The following is a 21,850-nucleotide window of genomic DNA, read 5'->3' on the forward strand; positions in this document are numbered from 1 at the left end:
AAGGAAAGGAGAGGAGAGGAGAGGAAAGGAAAGGAAAGGAAAGGAAAGGAAAGGAAAGGAAAGGAAAGGAAAGGAAAGGAAAGGAAAGGAAAGGAAAGGAAAGGAAAGGAAAGGAAAGGAAAGGAAAGGAAAGGAAAGGAAAGGAAAGGAAAGGAAAGGAAAGGAAAGGAAAGGAGAAAAAGCAGCTGAAGTACTTGCAGTTGCATATATACACCCTGTTTAATTTTGTGTGTTAATTTAACAACAGTGGCTGACACTACTGGTTTTAAATAAAATAGTAAATTCAGTTGTTCCTCATTTACACAAAGCCAAATTGTGTTCCTCTCAGTCATTGCTGTAGGCACTCCTCTGCTATCCTGCTTTTCAAGCCCTGGATCACTGAAGGCAAATACCCAGTGGGATGCTAGTTCAGAGCTGTATGTATCCCGCAGATGGGAGTTCACAAGCCAGTTTGCTGGCTGGAAACTTATACATGGATCTTGACAATGGAACATATTTATACAGAGTTCTGGTATGCTCTCTAGCACATTTGATGTTTTGCCTCAGGCTCTGGATACTTTGAGAAACCCAGCCCTACAGCCACAGTTCATACCCTCGTGGAATACCTCACTACTTAGACATTGTTCTGACCCTTGTGATGGAGAGACACTACTTGCCCAACCTGCATCATGAGGCTCATACTCCAGACACCTTGATGCCAAAGCAGTAGAGCCTGCGGTGCATGCACAGGATAAAATGCAGAGTGAGAATAGAGTAAACGGCTCTTACTTTTTTTTTTTTTTTTTTTTTTTTCCTGAGGGTTGTTTTTATTAGAATCAAGTTTCTGTGGCATTTTTCAGGAGAACCTGTTTTGAGATTACTAGGCTGAGCTTTTCAGAACCATTGTCTTCATAATCTGTTTAGAACGCAGCTTTTACTGCCGTCTACTGCAGCTGCAGGCACTAAGTATTTCTGCAAATCACTCCTTATAGACCTGTGCCAAGGACCTGGAAAATTAATGACCTCTTCTGTAATGTTCAGTTTAAATGACAGCAATCCCTATTAAAATCTGAGTTCTCTAGGACAGCATTCAATTATCTGACTCAAAAGATTGGTTCCTGAATGACTAAAGGACTCGTGGAATAAGTAATCAGGAAATTGGACAAATTTGGTTAGGGTTCACGAGAATTACAGTGCTACAACTATCCCTGTCTAATTTCAAATCTCCATCCCAAAGGATAGGGGCTCAAAACTCTAGGAAAAGGAAAAGTCTGACGGAATCTTTTGACACAGGCAAAACTTTTTTATTTTTTACATAAACCTTTAATTTTTTGAAAGGGCTGTACTGTTTTGAATGAATAAAAAGTGAAGAAACAAAACACTGAAGCAGACACTAACTTGTAAAATTTTAGCCCAAAAAACAGCAGTTTGGTAAAGTCGTAAGTTGTCGTATGTAGAGAAGTTTGTCTTATAAAGGCAAGTGTTTGGCAGCGTGGTGAAATGTAATCCTACTCATTGTGCCAATACTAAAATACGCTGGATTTCAGTTAGCATTTGTACCTACTGACAGCAGTGTTGTTTTTTGTGTAAATTAACAGAGGAATTGTCCTGTTGTCAGACCAAGTGTTGTTAGAGAACTGTTACCACAGGTCTTACCAGGCCAGTCAAGGCCTGAGATGACCAAAACTACTTTTAATTAACCTGATAAATGCTGATCAAATTCTATGTTTGCATTTTATTTAGTAATAATAATTACATTTGTGTGCATATTAAAGCCCAGTGTTCTGACAGTGACAAAACGAAAGGTGTGGTGAAAGACACAGGAGCAGGGCAAGCACGTAGAGATGGCTTTCCCAGAGTATTCTCCTGGTCTTCAATAGTTCGCTTGTCAAAGTCTTCCTCAGCCAGACGTGGTGGATGTGAATTTACTAACCTTTGCTGGACTTTTTCCGTGAACTTTTTGCTGTGACCTCTTGAGTATTTTTAAGTCTCTCAACACTCTATTATAAGGACTTCCACAGCAGAAATGCTTGAAGAACAGGTACGTTTCCTTCTTGAGCCTGTGTTCTCATTTCATTTCACATCTCCAGCTCTTTTCTTGGACAAGGCAGTAACTACCGGTCTGTTCAGCTTCGTCTAGCAGTCTCCAGCCCCTTCACTGCAAGTAAACCTGCGTGCCATTCAGTTGCATCTCCCTTATCTACGTGTTTATTGATTCCGTCAGAGAACTCCACTTGCTTTGTGGAGCTTGATTTCCTTTTCTAAAAGTTCTGTTGCCTCTTCACCAATATGTTGCGTTTGTTCCTGTGTCCTCCTACCATTTACCCTGACCTGCTGGTTGTTATTTAAGTTTATACTGACTTGCCTGATGTAGATGTCAAACTTACTGTAGTACTTCAGTGAACATTGCTAATTGTTAGGAAAGAAATAAACCAGGCAGCAGTCTGTGGTGTGTCTGTCTCCTGGATGTAGTACAAAAGATATATGTGGAATGGTGAAAATACAGGACAAGGTGATTAATATGAAGGTAGTAGTGAAACAGCTTCCATGCAAGGAAGGCCTAAGTAAGCTTTGATTTTTCAGCCTGGCAAGAGACTACAAAAGGCAGAATACGGTAGAGATTTCATAACACAGACAGGGGATCATAAAGGAGTCATGAGTGGGATAGGTGGGATGAAGGAGGAGCAAAATCATTAACTAGGAGGAAAGAGAAATAGTGGGAGAAGGGTTCAGAGCAAGCTAAAAGAAAGCACTTGTTAATAAAATGTGAAATTAAGCTATGGAACTCTTTGCCATGGGATGTTGTGAGTAAAAAAGCTTACATGGGCACAAGAGGGGGCTGCCAAATTAGTGGAAAAGAGGGCTATTAAATCTGTTTAGCTCAGGAAGGCCCAACATCACAAAACACTACATGCTGGCCTTCCTCGGGATCTGCTGTTGGCTGCTTCTGGAGCAAGGATGCCAGGCTGGATGGGCTTCTGCTGTGACCCACAGGGACCATCGTATTCCAGTGAGTATTCAGGGACCTGAAACTGGAACAAATCACCCTGGCTGAGCCAAATGCCTTCCTGTCATAGAAACTATGTCTGTCTCCGTCAACCTGTATAGATCCATTTGCGAACTAGTTATATTTTTTTCCTCTATTGAAGTCCCTATCTTTTGACATGTAAACTTAAAGCCAGTGGTTTGTTGTCTAGGAATCCTTTTTATTTCCAACCTAAACTTACTTTTGATAAGTTTACACTTGTTCTTTATGCCAGCCCTGCTGATTGTTTAATTAGTGTACTTATTAAGCCCTTTTGGGTTTTGTTTCTGGTTTTGTTTGGGTTTTTTTGTTTGTTTGTTTTGCGTTTATTTTTGTTTTGTCAGATGTTTTGTTGTGCTATCCCAAATTTTTTTTTTTTTGTGAATATGTAATATCAGATTTATACATGATATTCCCAGCAAGTTCTTGGTAGTTCGCTATAGTGGCATCCATATGTCCCTTTCTACACTGGAACTGCAGCTGCTTTTTTGAACCATTGTCTTTTTTTTTCTTCTGAACCAGCTCTCTTTAGTGACTAGCTGCTTATACGACGATTATACACAAACTTCTTCCTTCTTTGCTACTTCCACCTAACGATTCGTCACTTTTCATCAGAAACCGCTAGTCTCTCAGTGCGATGCTATGTTCTTTGCTGTTACTTTTCATCCCATTTCTGTTGCACCTGTCCTTAAGATTTTTTGTAGTTTTTCTCGTGTGTTATTTTAGTCTGCACGGTACTTCTGGTACATCCTAGTTTCATATTTTCTACACATTTTGGTAGTGCTCACTTAAAGGCATAAGAACAAATTCTAAATGAAAATGTTGGATCAAAAAAGACTGAAGACCAGCTTTGGCAGAAGTCCATAAATAACATCCTTCCACCTTTTAGTAAAAAATCTGTTGTCATCTCCCCTTGATCTGCTACTTTTCCTGCCATGCTATTCTTGAGCTAACCCCTCTCAGCTAAACCAGCCTCAGATGGTAGCATGTCCGATTTCTTACTCAGTGAGACTAGAACTGTTGTTCTTCCTTTGTATAAAGACTGTTTTGTCATGTTGAAGGGAAGCTGGATGTTTTACATGTTTTCAGCTTCTATAAATTGTGTTACGTTTTACTTAATTTTTCTCTTTACATTCATGTTTTCATTCTTTCTTTGAATACATGCTCCAAGCAAGAGGCCATGCTATCATCATGAATTGTATGTCCAGGTAACTTTTCTCCACCTTTTCTCAATATTGTAATGAGGCAAAAAGTGTTTATTTGGCTTTGATGCTTTCTGAGACTCTTCCATCTCCTCACATGGCAGTATTACTTCCTGTTAAAACAGAAGATAGTAGTTCAATATGAAAGGTAAGGTTATCTAAGTACAGTGGATACCTCTTTTAATTCATCTCTCAGAAGCCCCTGTGTATGTCTCTGTGCTTGGGAGCCATCTCTGGTAGAGGACTGTAAACTTCTGCCTTATTTTCACTGTAGTGGGAATAGTGAGTTGAAACAGCTGCCCTGTGCTTCTCTCTTGTGACTCTAGATGTTTGGTGGATTTAGTTCTGACTGCATTTATTTGAGGAAACATATGCACCACTATTAATACGAACTTAGTCATTTCGCACCTCTCATCACCCCTGCTAAGGTGAGAGCATCTCACAGTGCCATGATACTCCATTAGTGCTTTGTGCTCAGTCTGTCCTGCCAGGTTGCTTCCCCTTGCCACCCTGTTGAATGCTGGGTCTGTGAGACACAGGTGGTGCCAAATCCCCGGTGTAGCTTGGGGCTGAAATTCCTGCTGCTTCTGACTCTGGACTGCCGCTCAGCCTGGTTAGTGCCAAGAGACCATGGGAAATCTGTCAGTGAGGTTCCTCCATGATTTCCAGTTTGGGCTAGAGCTACAAGAATCCCAACCCGCTCATCCCTGTACCTGAGATGGTCCTTCCTGCCTCCTCTTGTGCTGGCACTGAGCCACTCCAACAACAGACTGCACAGAAACGGTCAGCACTTTTTCTGTAAGGTTAATTTGACTGCTTTAGCTACCTGACCTGCTGCACTGTGTGGCCAGACAAGCACCAGTGCAAGAAGGAAAGGAAGGAAGCACCATGCCTTGAATTGTTTCAGTGTGGAGGCACCCGCAAAATAACCAAGCTGACAGAGTGACAGGCTGACAGAGTGCTGTCCTGTGCTGTCTTCCATATGACAGCTGGACAGATGTGTCAGTCTCCAATCCCAAAGTGTTGGCTGAGGTGCTGTGCCAGACCTGGTGCCCCTCTGCCTCCCAGTTGCTCATGGACGCCTGAGCCTGGCTGTCACTGCACAGCCCAGCCTCCAGCAAGGAGATGCCTCGTGTCTGGGCACCTTCAGGTGCTGGCTGGGTACAGACGCCTCTGCCTATGGTTGAACCAGTAAACAAGGTGCTAATTCTGGAGACAGTTGCTTTGCTTTTGGGATTGGGTCCAGAGATGAGAACATAACTGCTAAAGCTACTTGCCAAGGCAGCTATCAAATCTGATGAGGGATCAGGCCCTGAGGTTAGCTGGCAGCAATTATCTGTACCATAACTATAGCTGTGCTGAGTGATTCTTCAGTGTTTTGTGGTGTGGCTTGTTGTGTTGTTTTGTTTTGTTCATTTGTTTGTTTGCTTTAAAAAAAAAAGGTTATGTCTCACAACTGCTGGTTTCTGTGGCCCTGTAATTCAAGGGAAGTATCAGCCCTCATCTTTGCAAGGACAGCCCTTTGGGTACAAACTGTAAAGTTTTGGTGACAACTGTGGTAACAATGAGACTGAAACATAGATGCCTGACATGTTCTCATGTTGCCATTTGGGATACAGGCTCCTCTGAAAGTACCTCCCTGCTTTGGTAAGGAAACAAAAATTATTTCAGAAAGGAACATGTTCCCCTCCACAATGCTAGTTGTGGTTGCAGCTTGTGCTGTCTGGTGGGGCTGGGAGGGAGCAGTGTGTTTGGGGAGAGGGGTGGAAGATCATAATCTCTACAGGTCAGAAATAAGTGTATTTATTGTGTGTGGTCGATAATATGTAACAAGTGCCGTTTAGTAAGATGAGCTTCTAGCTCTCTCTGCAGGAGAAGGGGATGCATGGTTTTCTTTATGCCAGCAGATTGCTGCGATAGGAGAGGAAGCAGGGAAGAAATGTGATTTCTACAGCCAAGTTTCTGTGTTACTTTCTCATGTATTCTTAATGATGGAAATTTGGATGGGTGCTGTGCTGTCAGATCATACTGCTCAGCGTTAGCCGGTCATGAATCCCCACTTCATGTTCACGGTATTTGTTTTTTTCTTAAAGACTGCTCGTTTATGCAGTTACAAACACTGGTGGCACGAGTCTCCACATCTCCCTTGCCTGCCCTCTGGTACTCAGATTTGGGTAAGCAGGGCAGTTGCAGTTTGAAATTTGTAGTTGTAACATTATCTATTAGAAGAAAAAGAAAAAGAAATCCACTGAAACAAGTAATGTAGACCACATTAGATCTGCTTCAGATAAGTCTGTCCATTATTGTGTGCAATTAGACCAAGTGTTTTAAAGGATTAGTAGATATTAGATTTTAAGAGATTCGTTAGTGGTAGGGAGTCAGACTGACAGTGAATTTTAGCTTCAAGATGTAAAGATCTCTTATTAAAATTTATCCAGTTGTTCAGCTTTTCTTAGCAGAAGGTTCATAGGTCATAGAAACAAGTGTAGTATGAAATTTCAAACGCAGTAATCACCTGCTTTCAAAGAAAAATAGTAATATTCCTTCATTTTAGAAGGCAACACAGTTATTTGACTACTGCTTTGTGCTGTCAAAATATGCCTGTTTGCATTCATATGTACTCTAAACTGTTTTGATTTTTTAAATTTTATTTTTAATTATAGAAGCCTGTACAAGCTCCCAAGGCTTTCACTTTCTTTCTAGCCACTTTTTCCTAAGAAAAGGTGACCATACCAAGACTGTGAATAATCCTCTCTGTATTCAAATCTGTTGGACAGTGAATGTTTCCTTGCAGTTTAAGACTGCTGCTTTGCCTCTGCTTTGCTTTGCTTCACTTTTTAGGTCCCCTTCTCCTCTTCCTGGGATTCTCCATTTGGGGATTGTTTTACCACATTTGTCACCTGCCAGATAAAGTGGGGGTGGAGGGAAGAGGCTGCTTTCTTATAAAGGTTTTGTCGAGAGAGCCTTGTTGTTGCTAATCCACCTGGAGTTTGTTTCCTCTTCCTTAATCTGCATTTGTCCCTATCTCCGAACCTCCTCACCTTCATCCCCATCACTCCTCCCGCCCCGATCTTTGTTTGGCTTGGGAAGAAGCAAGGAGGTGTGGTTAGATGCCAGAAGAGCTCAGTTATTACTTACACAGGGAAACTTCATCCTGTCCAACAAGTATGCTATTTGTAGCCTTGAGGGATATAGCTTAAGGGCACAGAGTTTCCACTCAAAATTTAAGTAGATTAGATTATGTATACATATTTGTTGTGACTTGGCAGGTATCCCAGTGCCCGAGGTCTTAAAACGTGTACTTTGCTATACTGGAGGCAAGCTCAACTGCTTGTTTCAAAAGATGCTCTGGAGAGATGGGAGGCTGCTTCTTGGAGTTCACAAAAGTGTTATCCTCTCTAGATCTGATTAGACATGGGAATTCTGACTACTGTTCTGTCTAGTCCTGTATTTTGTTCTTGATATTCGCTGCTATCAGATGCTTCAAGGGGTGGTATAACCGTAAGATAGAGGAGGAGATCCTCTCTTACTTAACTCTCTGCTGTTTTGGATTTTGTCCTGAAAAAAGAGGGTTGGTGTTATTTTTTCTGAAGCCCTTTTGAAATCGTATTGTAATTCTGGATGATCCAGTTATCTATGTAAGTCTTGTCATGTCTAACTGTATGCTACCTTCTGGCAGTAAATCTCACAGGCTAATTCTTTGCTGTTACAAAATAAAGTTTTGGTGTATATTAGTTTAAACTTTGCTATGCTGTGGTTTTATTGAATGTCTCTAACTGTCATAAGAACAGTTGAAACCATCTGAGCAAGTTACTTCACTGCTAATTATTTTAATAGTTGTTTCTTGTCATCCTGTTTAAAAAAAATGTTAAAATGCAGGCCTCAAATTCAGGTGCTGCAGATATGCTGGAGGGAACTGTGAAGTTAAAACAGCTGTATTATGAAATTCTGTTTGGTATGGCACTTTTCCTTATAAGGTCCAATGACCAATTGTTTTGATTATTTAGAAGGAAAAAATTCCATGAGAACTGTTACTGAAAATGACTAACTTGGCATTAGTGATCCGTCGTTCTCTTAGAGCATTTGATGCAATACTGAAGTTAATTAAGATAGCTGAAATATCCAGTTAGGCACTCAAGCTGTTCATATGTGACCTATTTATTACATATTCTTGTAAATTGCTAATGATATCTGTAAATAAATACTCCTCCTGTTTGTAGCGTCTTATTAACATCCAGACCTTGGCAAATAAAGAACAGCCTCTGTATCTAATAGCAAGCTCGAACACTTGATTCACAGTGCACAGTGACCCATGGGCTTTTTCAGTGAGGAGCTGAAGTGATTCCCCAGGTTTTGCTGTTAGAGCAGCGAAAGCTTTGAAGTAGGAGTGTGGTGCTCTGTTTGCCGATGGATGGTGGAGAATCCGTAAGAGTGGTTGGGCTGTGCATTAGAAACTAGAGGTGGTTGGGTCAGGTTGAAAGACAAAGGCATGCTTGATGGACAGGTAGGCTGGATTTAGTTAAGTGGTTTTGTTTCTTTGTTTAAGCAACGATTGGGGGTTGATAAAAAATGCACTAGCTGATATGCAGTAGATATGAGCTGCTTTTGCTCAAAAATTGCAGCGAGGTATGTGAGAGAGATGGGTTCAGGACTTAGCAGATCTGAAATGAATGTTTACCTGACCTGTTCTTTTGGCATCTCAGTGTCTTAGAGAAGATATACTTAAAACCAGTTACTACTGTTGCTCAAACCCATTTGTGTTATCTATTAGTGTTATTGTGTTATCTAGTCTCTTAAAGGCAGAGGATGAGGAATCATCTGTGGGGATTTTTTTACCTTCTGCATTATATTCTTCTTGTATGTTGGGAAAAAAAAAAAAAAGCCCCAACAGAAAATGCATGCAAAATTTACTGCATTTTCTTTTTTTAAATTCTATTTCCAAGTATGGAAACATAGGATTTACTCAAGCAGATAACAGGTAGAGTCGTTCCTTTGCAAACCTTAAAATGAAGGTAGTGAGAAAGAATGTCTAGGCTGTTGATCACTGGGAAATAATTAACAAAAACAATTTACTATGGTTAAGTCCACAGCAGGATGTTACTGTGAACACACTTCAGTTCCTCCTAGAGCATCTTATGTCCATTCTGAACTTAAGTCTGAAAGCTATATCAAAAAGGACTATTTACTGTAGTAAGTGCAGTAAATGCTTGTGGTGAGTTAGTTTCTACTGTAAGGGTTTTTTTTTGATTAATTGCTTATAATGTGCTGGACTTTGTATTTCTTCCCACCTGGCTCACTACCCATGTCCTTCTTTACTCCAGGATCATCTTGACTGGAGGTAAATGCTCCTCTGTGTTGGCAGGTAGCCAAGAGTGCTGATCTTTGTGGTGTGGGCTGTAAGCAAGTTGGTTGTAACAACTGATTAGTTTTGAAGAGTCTGCCAAGACTCCTGTGGCCTCCAGTTCATGTATGTCTGACCCTACGCAGATACAAATCGTTACGGAATGGACAGGTACAGGTCACTGCCCACCTAAACGAAAGCGAAAGAGCACACCTGGACCTGGCCTCGGGGATGAATCAACACAAAGGACCACAGAGGATGTAGCGGAAGACAAAGAAACACAACAGGATGTTTGATTGGTGCCCTCATACATTCTCTGAATTGTGGTTTTGCAAATGACATTGCCACCGAACCCCAGAGTGATTTACTGTTTTTCCCCTGAACGGTGCACGGTGCCACAGGCCTGAGGTAACCGGGTAAAAACCCAGCAGATAAAGGTCAGTAGCCTCACCTATGCCATAGTGGCCAGCCGAGCTGGGCCTGCTGCAAGCACTTTTACTCATCAGACGTGAACAATACCCAAGAAACAGCTACGGGATCCTGCAGAGGCTGGAGGAGGAAACCAATCCAGTAAGTATTGCATGCCCAATTGCACAATAACATCACAGGAGGGTTTAAACTATTTTTTTTCTGGAGCAGAGCTCTCTCTGGCTCAGGTAGCAGCCTTCTCCTTGCCATTTAACTTAGCTGTTCTCACACTTAGATCTGACGCTTGTTGTATTTATTTGTGGGCTCCACATCCACACAGATGCACTCTCACTGGCCATCTTCAAACTCTGCACTTGAGTGACTGTCTCTACATCGTTTCTCTGGCCATCTCACTCAGAGTAATAACCTTTACTGTTGGTATTCCCAGCCCCAAATTTTTGCATGTCAAATCCAGCAAATTTTGTTCAGTGTTCTCTCAGCCACCCTTGCCTAGTTATCAGTCTTGCTGTACTGAAGGACTTCTCAGAAATTTTACTGTGTCAGCTCCCTTGTACCTCCATATCTTTCTTTGCCTCTTTCTCTGTGCTCTCTACCCTCTGTGTAAAGATCCATCCCATGAGGAGTGGCATCAAGTTATCTTTGCTCAGTCTTTGCAACTCTGGTCCCATGGCTGCCTTTTCCTACTTGGGAAGCCTGGAGATCTCTAGAAGGAGAGAAGTGACCCCACTTTTGGTGTGCATGTCACCACAGATTGCGCTGCCCGCTCCCTGCCTGCCCTGGGGAGCCCTCGGGCTGCAGAGAAGGCATGAAGCAGCCCAGCCCAGCTGGACACAGCAAGGAGCGATCCTGTCCAAGCTGAGCTGGAGCCACAGCACAGCTCACCCCCACGCTCCACGGAGCTCAGCTCCTCACATGGGTTGAAGGGGAGAGAGTTTGGAGGCAAGAGGGAACCGTGTGTTCAGGGTGATGCACAGACATAGAGGATGGACGGGGTTACACGGGACTCTGTTTGCTCCTACAGCTGCCTGCTCCCCTGCCCATGCGACATGTCCCTTCAGTTTAGCAGATGTTGGTTTGTCATCCTGTCAGTCAGTGTCATCCGTTGCATCTGTGCTGCTGGCTCAGGGCTTTGTAGATTCTCCAGTACCTGACTCCACAAATACAAGACCTGTTGATCACACTTTTTGATGCTTTTGCATTTTTCATGTTCCTTTTTTTCTTTAACTCTTGCTCCCCTCCCTGAAATGGCATCCTCTCAGTGAGTCTCGTTTTAAAGCTTTAATGGTGTATTTCTTTGCTGTGCCAAGTCCCAAATATGAGTTGCACTTTTCTGTCTCTTTTTCCCAGCTGATTTGATCTCCCCTTCTTTCTTCCTCGGTAATCACAGCCTTCCCCAGCTTTGGTTATGCTGCCCCCCTGCTCCAGACCTTAGTCATGCTCAGAGTGTTTATAAATCTTAATGCAGCCTCAAATACAAAGCTGTGCTGTCATTGAGTTCCAGTAGTGTGATCAGTCTTTGCTAAGGGTGAAGTGCACAAGGAATTTGGAACTGCTGTACTGTTCTAAAACTTTTATTTAGCAGAGTGACCTTGTGCATGTGTAACTACTGCTACAGAATTTTCTTGATTTTTTTTCAGTGTATTTTACAGTAATTCATAGGAGCTATAAGAAATGTGAAAAGAGTGTGTGGGAGGGAGGTTTGACACAAACATTGCAGGTAAAGGAAGTGTTGGGTTCTTTTCCTTTTTTTTTGTTTGTTTGCTTTTTGTTTTGTTTTCTTTAAGGAAAGACTCCTCTAGAACTCCTGGATGAAGCTTGTTTTTAGGTAGCTTTGCAGTGTATTATCGCAGTTTGCCTGTTGTCTTTATAAATGAGGCCCATCATTCTCACAGGAATTTGCCAGGGAGTAATATCCTTCAGAATAAGGACATCTAATTGCATATGTGAGCAGTTACAAATGTAATGCGTACTGTTTTTTTCTTTTTTTAAAAAAAAAGGCAACGACAAAGGCAGAACCCTTTATACTCAAATGCCTATCCAACAGTATCTGACCATTTCAAGTTTTGAAACAATAGCAACCGACTTACCCCATTACGTATGTCCCAGAAAAACCTCCAACAGCATATGTAGTCTGTGGAAGTAACTTGGAAGGCATCTTGCAGTTTCGGAGGGAACACAGTAAAAAGAAGAGTTGGGGGAAAAGAATCTGAATGTGGTCATGAGGGAAAGAAACTAGTTAGAAGTATTAAAACAGTTTGTAATGAGTGGGGTGACTAGTAACTTTTTTTTTTTTTATCTCTCTTAGCACGTAAAAAAGCTGCAGCCCATATGAAGAGGGGAATTATTAGCTAAAAGATAGCCATCAGATTTCAGAAGATAAACGAAAGGTGGATCTGAACCGTGAAATTGTCAGCTCAGCTCAGCAGGAGGTTGCAAAGGCAGAGCGGTGAAAGGAGGGCTTCCTGGAGACCTCCCAGAAGATTGAAATGGATTATGCGATTCTGGAAGGGGACAAGAAACAGGCAATACAAAGGTGCTAAACATAAACAGTTGTACCAAAACCCTGGTCAAGTACTTTACTTCCAATACCTTAAAAAACATACATGTTCCATATTGAGACCACTATGTCAGTTTAGCTAATTAGAAATGTTGCCTGACAGTATTCAGGATCTTGTGTATATCATCTAGAGGAGCATTTCTTGCACAACCTACTTTGTTTTTAAGGTCATAATTTTTTCATTGAAAAAGCACCATCAGCTAAATCAGTAAATAAATCAATTTTCTAAACACCTGTCTGAAAAATAATTGAACACACAACTGTTGTAAAACTCATCTCTTTACAGCTTTTTAAAAATAAAGTTAAACTAAAACATATCTTTTGATTGCAAATTTTTGTTTGCCTGTAGCTACTTTCCCACAATGTGGAAGGAACTCAGGCGTCCTATAGGAAAGCACTTAGAGGAATATATTTTCTGGGACTCAGAAAAGCATCTCCATTTCAAGTTTCCATCTGCCCTCCAGGATTTTTTCCCATAATGTGCATGAAACATTGATGCATACCATACAGTCATAAGACTATTTTTATTCCATCTTTTTTGTCACCATCTTCCTTCCACCTTTCTGGAAGCCTGCCCCATTGGCAGTCTGTAGCTGTTCAAGGCAAAGTCTTGCATGTGTTTTTCTCCCATCCGTTAATGTAGGCTTGGAAATCAGAGAAGGAGAGTCAACTAAGTTGCTTTAAAAGAATAGAGAACTCTTAAATACCCTGGTGTCTTGGACTGTGGAGCACAAAAGTTACCTTGCAGGACACAGGTGTTTCATCGTAGACTACGCATTGTTAGTACTGGTGAACACTTACTGTGATAAACTGTGTCCAGCAGGACTGTGAAGGAATATGCCATCGTATTGGTACAATCTTAAGCCTGTGTGCTTGAGAGGTAGAGCTGGAGTAGAGTAGGACAACAGGTGTGCGTCTCACCACCTGTGGCTGTGCCAGCCGGGAACCCTATCCCTTCAAATCTATCCCTGACCTCTTGTGCATTGACAGATGTGGAGAAACCCACTCATGCTGCTGTCAGCCTTCCTGACTTCGTTGCCCTGCCAATAACAAGCTGATTACCTTGCGATTTAATGGTAAAGTTGTTTGGTGACTACGTCATTACGATGTTTCATCAGGATGACAGGACCTCCCAGATTGGTATTCTGTTGGTGCAGCTCCAGGGCAGAATCGGTGTTGACTTCAGGCAGGTTCTGCTTTTGCTGCCTGAAACTAGTAGTTGCTGCCAGTTACATGAATCCAAAAATTGTATTCCAGGTGGCTGTTCTGGGTACTAACTGCCTGGCTTCATCTCCCTCTGCCGTGTTCAATCGTGCAGCTCTAAATGATGCATGACTGCTTCTAATTGTTCATTAATCTGGCATCAGATCTCAAAATGTGATTAAGATGTGCATGCCAAAATGCTTTGCAGGACAAACAGGAGCAGAGCACTGTAAATGAACCACACAACGTGTCGAATGGGAGATGGAAGCAAATGCAGAGCTATGTACGTACCTCATTAACAAGGCTGTTCTCGTAGCAAAATGGCACGTAAACACTCTGTGAAGTCACTGTGATCAGAGTAAGCTGATCAGGTGTATGCTGACATCATTGCATAGACAAAGTTGGTATGTATGGAGTCAGTAACGGATTCAGTGTCTGCACTGTGCAGGTTCTGAAAGGCTTGCTGATGACAGCTTTGAAGAGGGATTTGCTTTGGCATTACTCTAAATATTCTGCATCTTTAATTATCTTTTCCTGAGCCTTTTGGGTTTTAGCTCATAAAGTCATTGATACACCAGCATCACGGCTGGAGCAGTAGTAACAAAGGCCATTGTGACTAAATGTGACACTTTTTACTTAACATAAGGTTACAATAATCTATGAAGTATTTTCTTCTCAGATAACAGCTGTTCCTCAACTATAGGGTTTATTGGAAGATTAGCAGCTGCTTGGAAATCGGGCACGCTTGCTTACTTATCTTTTTGGGGGGACTAGGATAACAGGCAGAGGAGAGAAAACAACCAGAATCAGCATTTTAATTGGAATAGCTCCAATAAATCATACGAAAGTCCAAGGTTATGAAAAAAGCAGTGCTAAATCCTGTCACAGTTTTTGCCCCCAGGCAATGTTTTTCAGGCAGCCTGATTCAGGGCAGGACTGGGCTTCCACTACGTTCTTTGGACTACTGCACAGTTACCACCTATACCTGGGATGCAGTGTATGTGCTGGGGAGACTGCCCTTTCTTTGTCACTTTATTTCTGCCTTTCATGTGTTGTCTTTTTGTCCCAGATGTGAGCTTCCCAACCATCTAACTTAACATCATGAGGGAAATCTAACCCTTGTGAATGGTCTTGTGCTAGTACAGTCCTTGCAGCTTCTATGTGGTGTTGCAATTTTTTTCAAATATCACCTTGCCCCTTTTATTTGAGCATATTAACTATTATTTGAGCTTGTTAGCTAGAAGGATAAGTACTACCCTTTTTTTTTCTTTCTTTTTTTTTTTTTTTGTTTTGGTTTTTGTTTTTTTTTTTTTTGTTTTGTTTTGTTTTCTTTAAACATCAGACAAAAATTGAGGTAGAGGATTTCTCCATACCCAAGTGATGAATCACTGGTTGGATTATTGAAGTCCCATGTTTTCTGACTTCTAGTCCAACTTTATTTGACAGACTTTGCTATTTAAAACCTGTCCCTGCCTTCTGGCACCCTGTTAATTTCTCCAGCACAGCCAGTTCCTTTGTGCTGTCTGCCTAGCATACCTTCAAGTGAAATTACTGAACTCTTTGGTAAGTTTTACTTTCTCAGCTTCAGTGAGGAGCGCAGCACAGAGTGGAGTGACAGGTGGTTGCCTTTTTCTATACTGTTCCAGTTCAGATCATCTCTCTCTGACCAAGCAGAGATCACTAGCTGCACAGGATTGTGCTGTGTGGTGATACATGTGAGTGGAGTTTATCTTGTGTTCAGTGATGTCATTGCGATTTCCATCTAGCAGACTGGAGCACCAAAAACCCTTGTATTATACTTGACTGATTACTGAAACTGTTAAAAATATCTTGTGTTATGATTCATGTTAGATGACTCTCCTCAAAAAAGCAAAACTTGTAACTTCCTACCCTATCTAGTTGTGTTCTGCAACCTAATTATGTTGTTTAAATGGTACATCTTAAAGTATTCAGGTTTAGAGAAATCTTCTGACATTTAAGTATGTAAAATCACAGTTTTAGAGGTATCACACAGTATGTTTGGGATTGGAGGGGACCTCAAAAGAGGTGATCTGGGCCAGGCAGGCCTGCACTGAAACCTGTACCCAGGCAATTTTGGTAGACACTATGATAAAACATATAATCGGTGGCCACCTGAGTAGGTATGATTATTTGGTAAGAGTCAAAACAGCATTTTAAGAGACTCCTGTCTTAAGGAGTTGGAGTTCTTTGAAAGTATCAGCAAGAATTAAAGATGCTGTCATTCAAAAATCAAAGTGAACTTTATCAGTAAGGCTTTTTAAGAAAACTAAGGAGCCATAATGTGAGAGGGAAGGTCTTCACATAAGTAAACAATGGATTAAAAGGTAGGATCAAAAGGCAGGAGGCAAGAAGGCCATGAAGAACTGAGCCAGCTGTTGAGAAGAGTAGGAGGATATTAAAGTGCTGAAGACTGTGCAACAAAACATGTGATGAAATTCAGTGTAGATAAAAGGTGAAAACTGAGGAGCACTGGCCATAACAATCCAGATTGTATATAAGATTATGAGTTTCAGCTCAGTATTACCATTGAGGCATAAGATTTGGGGATTGTGATTCGTGATTCTGTGAGATGATGAGCTCATTGGTCACCACAACACAACCCAAGTGTTAAAGGAAAGAAATAGAAAACAAAATTGAGAATGTCAATATGAGAGTGTGTGGTCCAGTTGTGTACTGAGTGCTGTGTGGACTTCTAGAGCCCTGATCTCAGAAGAGATTTATTAGAACTAGAGAAGGCTTAGAGAAGGTCAGCAAGGATGATGACCTCCATGGGGTGGCTTCCATATGAAGAACACTTCTGTAAACTGGGACTTTGGTCTGGGAAAGGAATGAATTGAGGACAATGTCATGGAGATCTACAGAGGAAGGAAGAGGCAGGCTAACTACTGCCTTTCAAAACAGGTACATACACAGTTAGGAGGGAAGGCAGATTGAGAGCCTTCGAAAGGAAAAGGTTCTCCATAAAATCATAGTGGATTTTTGGGACAACTTTTCAAAAGTATGCTGTAGACACTAGAAACTGATACTGTTTCCAGGGGGAGCGTAGACTATTGCTTGGAAGGGTGATGTGCTGTAAGTTAAGTAACAGAAACCACATATTGTTCAGGAAGTCCCTGACATCAAAGTAGCTGGAGGTCAGAAGACTATTGGTGAGAAATACCACACATTCATGACCGGCTCTGTACTTTTGGCTATTACTGGAGACAGAATACTGGTCTAGTTGTACCATTAATCTAGCCTGCACACCTTATCTCATTTTAAGACATTTTAAGATGTCTTCAGACAGAGGAAAATCATGTTCCTTACAAACATGAATTAATTGCTGATCATATTATTGTATAATCTCATAGACACCTTCAGGATGTGTGTTTGGTTTTACTTGTACAGGATTTGCTTTTGATTTTGTTATAAAAATGACATGGTCCTGTATGGAGGTTAAATGGTAACCAAAGTTTGCTTTCAAAGAAGAATCATCACTGTAAAAATGGATGCAAATTATTCATGGAATCACCGAATAGTTAGGGTTGGAAGGGACTTTCAAAGGTCATCTAGTCCAACCCCCCTGCAATGAGCAGGGACATCTTCAACTAGATCAGGTTGTTCAGTCTGGCCTCAAATGTCTGCAGGGATGGGGCATCTACCACCTCTCTGGGCAACCTGTGCCAGTGTTTCACCACCTTCATTGTAAAAAACTTCTTCCTCATATCTGGCGTCAGAAAGAGGGTCGTGGTGTGATTCCAAAATACATGAAAGCACTTTTGCAGGTTTTAAACATTCTAACAGTAATTGCAGTATCAATGTTATTTGTACCACAGCCTCTCCAAAGTTCTTAGAAAAACATCTATGGAGTGCCATAGAGGTTCTTAAAAAGCTCATAAAACCATAATCATCAGATCAGTTAACTCTAGGCAGCTCTTGTTTCCTTCAGTTTAGTATATAATCAGGAATCCTTTGGAACATTTAGTAACCAAAACTGAGCACTCAAGACTTAAAGTGGACCAGAGTAATTTGGAGCATGGAAAGCTCACAGAGATGCTGGGTAGTATTGTGATTTTTGTTTTCCTTTAAATTACAGACTATTAGGTCATGATAAAACAAACGTTGGTAAGTTCATGTTCTACTTTTCCAGAAACTTGGAAAAAACAAGACAGGCATGATAGAATTTTTCTTCTATATTCTGAAAAAGGTTATGTAATATTCCTTCTAGTGTAGCATATTACAAGAATGAGTTATTTTCTAAAATTAAAAAGCTGCTTGTCCAAATTTCATTACTGTAGTACAGCTTTCAAGAATTGCAAATAGTCTTATGCTCATGAAAAAAAAAAAGTTGTCAAATCTATATCAATAGCTATTTTCATATTATGGCTGCTGTCCTGCAGCAACCTAGTGGTTCTTCCCTCCAAATGCTTGCTTTATTAATTAATAAAAGGTATGTATAATTAACAGAAGTTTCCTGTGTATTTACTGCCCAGGAAAAAAAAATAGATTTAATCATATTAGTGCCTTTGTTTCCCTTGCTACCCATATTTCACACTAGTTTGAAAGGTTCAGGGTTTTTTGCTGCTCAACTTTATGCAGTTTCAGTAAGTTTCTCTGTTTCGTGGATGTTTTCCAAAAAAAAAAAAAAAAAAAAAAAACAACCAAAAACAAAAAAAAAAAAAAAAAAAAAAACAAAACAAAAAAAGCAACGAACAAACAAAACACAAAGACTTTTTTAAAATTTCCCATTGATGAAATATCTTAGTAGTTGTATTTTTCTACCTTCTAGATAGTATTCTTTGTAGCATAATCATTGTTCTGCACACAGTAAATATTAGTAATGTGCTGCCCCTAACAGTAGACTACAATAGCTGCCTGATTTTAGTTTCAGTGCTTATGTTAATTCATTGTGTTCTAGATGTTAGGCTGTTTCCCCAAGGGGGAAAGTCTTATGTGTTATTATCTCTAACTCATTCGTATGTTTATACCTAAGATCGTTGGATAGATATTTTCACTGTTTTGCCCATATCATTCAATTTCCCTGCAGCAGCTTTCACGGGTGGTTCTGCTGCCTGCTTGGGTTTGGTTGTGTCCCCCTGCAGCCTGTGCGCGCTCTTGCTGCTGTCCTACCACGCTCCCTTGGCCACCTCTTTATACTGTAGGCTAGGACTTGGATCCATGGAGAAGGATTTCTCTGAACTCAGCTGCTTTGCTATAAAAAGTCCTGAAGTTCACGATAAGATAAATACACCCTTGTATATATTTGAAAAAAAAAACCACCAAACTCTGTTCTTTTGTGGTTAGTTTGCATATGTGTGTGTGCTCCCCATACATGAAACACTGCTGTACAGTATGGCCAGTGCCTACATCTTTGAATGGTTATTTACAATAACTGCCGTCCGAAAACGCAAAAGGCCAAGTGGATTCACCCACCTCTCAGTGCGGTCTCATTCCCCTGGAACCTCAGCATAGACGCTTTTAACTTTTGACATCTCTCTGTCAGCCTGTGAGAGAACAGGAGCTATAAACCCCGGCCGGTTCCTGGCTGCTGTCAGGTTCTGTACCTGTTGGCTCTCTCCCTCTCGCTGCCTGCCATAGGAAAGGCCACAGTGGCTGGAGGCAGGGCCCTGGGGCTTGAGATCTGTCCCTCCAGCCATTTGGCAGTGCTATGTTTAGAGACAGTTGTGCCAGGTGTCTTCTTTGTTTAGGGGAGAAACGTGTGCATACGTGTTGCTTGCTGTTCACATCTTTCAGATTACACAATGAAACAAGCAGAAAATTAAATGAAGTATTACTCTGTGAAAGTGCAGGCACGAGCTGCTCCTGGCCTAGGGAGGCTCCCTTGTCAAACCCACCTTTTGATTAAGTCTCATCCTAGCAATGCCCATTCTTCCTCCTGCTTTGTCCTACAGCATCAAAGCCTCAGTTTGAACTTCCAGATGTAGCAGAACTCAGGCCACTGACACCTCCCTTTGTTGCCGCTTCTACCTCTGGCCGCATCCATCCAAGAACAAATGGAAAATCAGCATCTTCGTACCAAAGACATGATTCTGCTTCTGAACGTGGGCATCGAACAGGTCTCCTTTAAAGAGTGTTCAAATAAATGCGGATCAGATGGTCTGCCAAGATCAAACAGTTCTTGTTCTTGATATAGACCACTGCATCAGTCAGAAGACTGACTTGACTTTAAGAAGGAGAAAAGTACCCCTGAAGTCATCAGTACTTCAGTTAAGCATGGATTTTTCTTACCCACTTGACTGTTTCCATTGATGGGATCACCTTCTTCAGCTGAGATCTTCTCTTACTGAAAGTTACCTCTCTGTAAGAGAGACCTCTGGAAGTGCCGTGTTGGCAGCTTGTGCTACCTGCAGCTGCTTTGAGATGAGTCTTCTGTTGCTAAAAGTCTAGCATTTTTCTACAAAGTCTAACCTGGAGTTATCTGAGTGTTTGGAGAGTTATCAAAATTAGTGCCTCATGGATACTGGAAGGTCTGATAAATTCTAAGAATTATAATCTGACAAATTATAGAAGTCATATTTTGTTACTAGTTCCCAAGTGGGTTTGGGGCATGTACCTGTGACACTGCTTTTTGCAATGTGATGTGGAGGATAATTTGAGGTTTGTTATTCTGTTAACATTTTTCCTAACTTATGTGATTGAGAAGAAAACTTAATAATGCTATAGCTATAAGTAGTTAGGAGAAGAATGGTATATCTTTGTCCAGTGTTCTGCCTCAGAGATTGTCTAGCATTAAAAGGCTTCTGAGAAAGGTGGTCTAAAAATCAGGATTATCATGGGCAACTTTTGTATTCTGTGCATAACAAAAAGTCTGATTTATTGTCACAATAGCTGATGTATTGCCACAAAGTATAGGAATTTTCTTAAATTTTCTGCTTTCACTTAATCCTGTCAAATGTAGCAGATGTTTTCATTATTCATACAAACTTTTCCCCTTTTGTGTGTATGTTGCTAAGCCCTTTGCTTAATAATGGTCTTGTAGAAGTCAGTATCCTAGCTAATTGTAGGTATAGCATTGCCCTCATCTGGATCCACTGCTTTGTGATTTTGCTGTATTCATAAGATAATAAGAGTAACTGACTCTCCTCCTTTATTCTCTTTAGCATTTTAAATCCCCCTGGCATTTACCTTGCTTATTTACTTGTTCCAGGTGCTTCAGTTGCCCCTGACAAGGTCTTTCCATGCCTCTGATGGCCCATCTCTGAGGGCATCTGCTTTCTGCTAGAGTGACTTCAGATGTGTGGTGAGAATTGAGCACCATAAGCATTTAAGAGAAAATATTGAATACTGCTAAGAGGGCATTATAATATTTTAGACAGATTTTTTTTTTTTCCGAACAGGAAATAGTCTGTAAATACCAAGAGTGGAGGGACTAATTCCACAAGGACTTAGTTCATTACATTTATGTGGCTGTCTTAAATATAATCTACTTATTGTGAGTTACATTAGTAAAAACACCTGGATAATGAAGTTCTTCCTTTCTGCTGCAATAGTGGAAGATGTTGAGATAGGCGTCACAGGGTAAATGATTTAGAAAGGACTTGCTGGGAGAGGAAGTGAGAAGTCATCAGCATTTTCTTCCTGAAACAAGGTGATTTGGGGACCTTTGAAAGAGGAGGTGAGGGTTGTTCCCACTCTCTTGCTCATTAGTTGAAAACAGTTTTCACTTTTTCTTTGGGTACTGGAGCTGTTTCAACCTCCTGCCTGTATGTACAAAACCTCAAATAAATGCTCCTCAGCTGTCAGAGCTTCAGTCGGTTGCCGTGAAGCACTTTTGCCTTCGAGAGCTGTTGAAGGATGCGGGTTTGCTCGCGTTCATGCTTACCAGCAGAGGAGGCTGGGGCTGTGTGAAACTGAACTCAGAACCAAAAGCAAGAATGCTTTACTGGAGTGAATGGAAAGGGAGAAGGGAAAATGGTTTGTCCGGGGGGAAATATTACATTACTCTGGGGTTCCTGCCAAATACCTTCAGCCTGGTATGCCACGTGGGGTGTGTGCACTGTATAGGGCTTTGCCTTTACATATCTGGAAGAGTTGGAGGGGATAAAACCACCCCTGTATAATGAGGCGTTGAACACGTTTTCCGCATATACCTG

The 21,850-nt window shown here is 41.1% G+C and overlaps 1 protein-coding gene across 11 annotated transcripts in view; it reads left to right on the plus strand.

Annotated features, from left to right (window-relative positions):
* The window catches only part of PLAG1 (PLAG1 zinc finger), a 51,072-nt gene that overhangs the window by 17,228 nt on the left and 11,994 nt on the right, over positions 1-21,850 (plus strand). For 2 of the 11 annotated variants that reach the window (XM_082045075.1, XM_082045083.1), the window contains exons 2-3: positions 9,528-10,117; positions 12,282-12,509. The exons of 2 other annotated variants lie outside the window; for them this stretch is intronic. The gene's annotated coding sequence lies outside the window, so the exon portion shown is untranslated. Of the gene's footprint in view, positions 1-2,893; positions 2,990-9,527; positions 10,118-12,281; positions 12,851-21,850 lie in introns of those variants that run through there. 7 more of the 11 variants (XM_082045078.1, XM_082045084.1, XR_014183291.1 and 4 more) reach the window with 6 other exon arrangements.

Source organism: Streptopelia decaocto, assembly GCF_964273445.1.
Source record: "Streptopelia decaocto genome assembly, chromosome: 2".
Classification (NCBI taxonomy): domain Eukaryota; kingdom Metazoa; phylum Chordata; class Aves; order Columbiformes; family Columbidae; genus Streptopelia; species Streptopelia decaocto.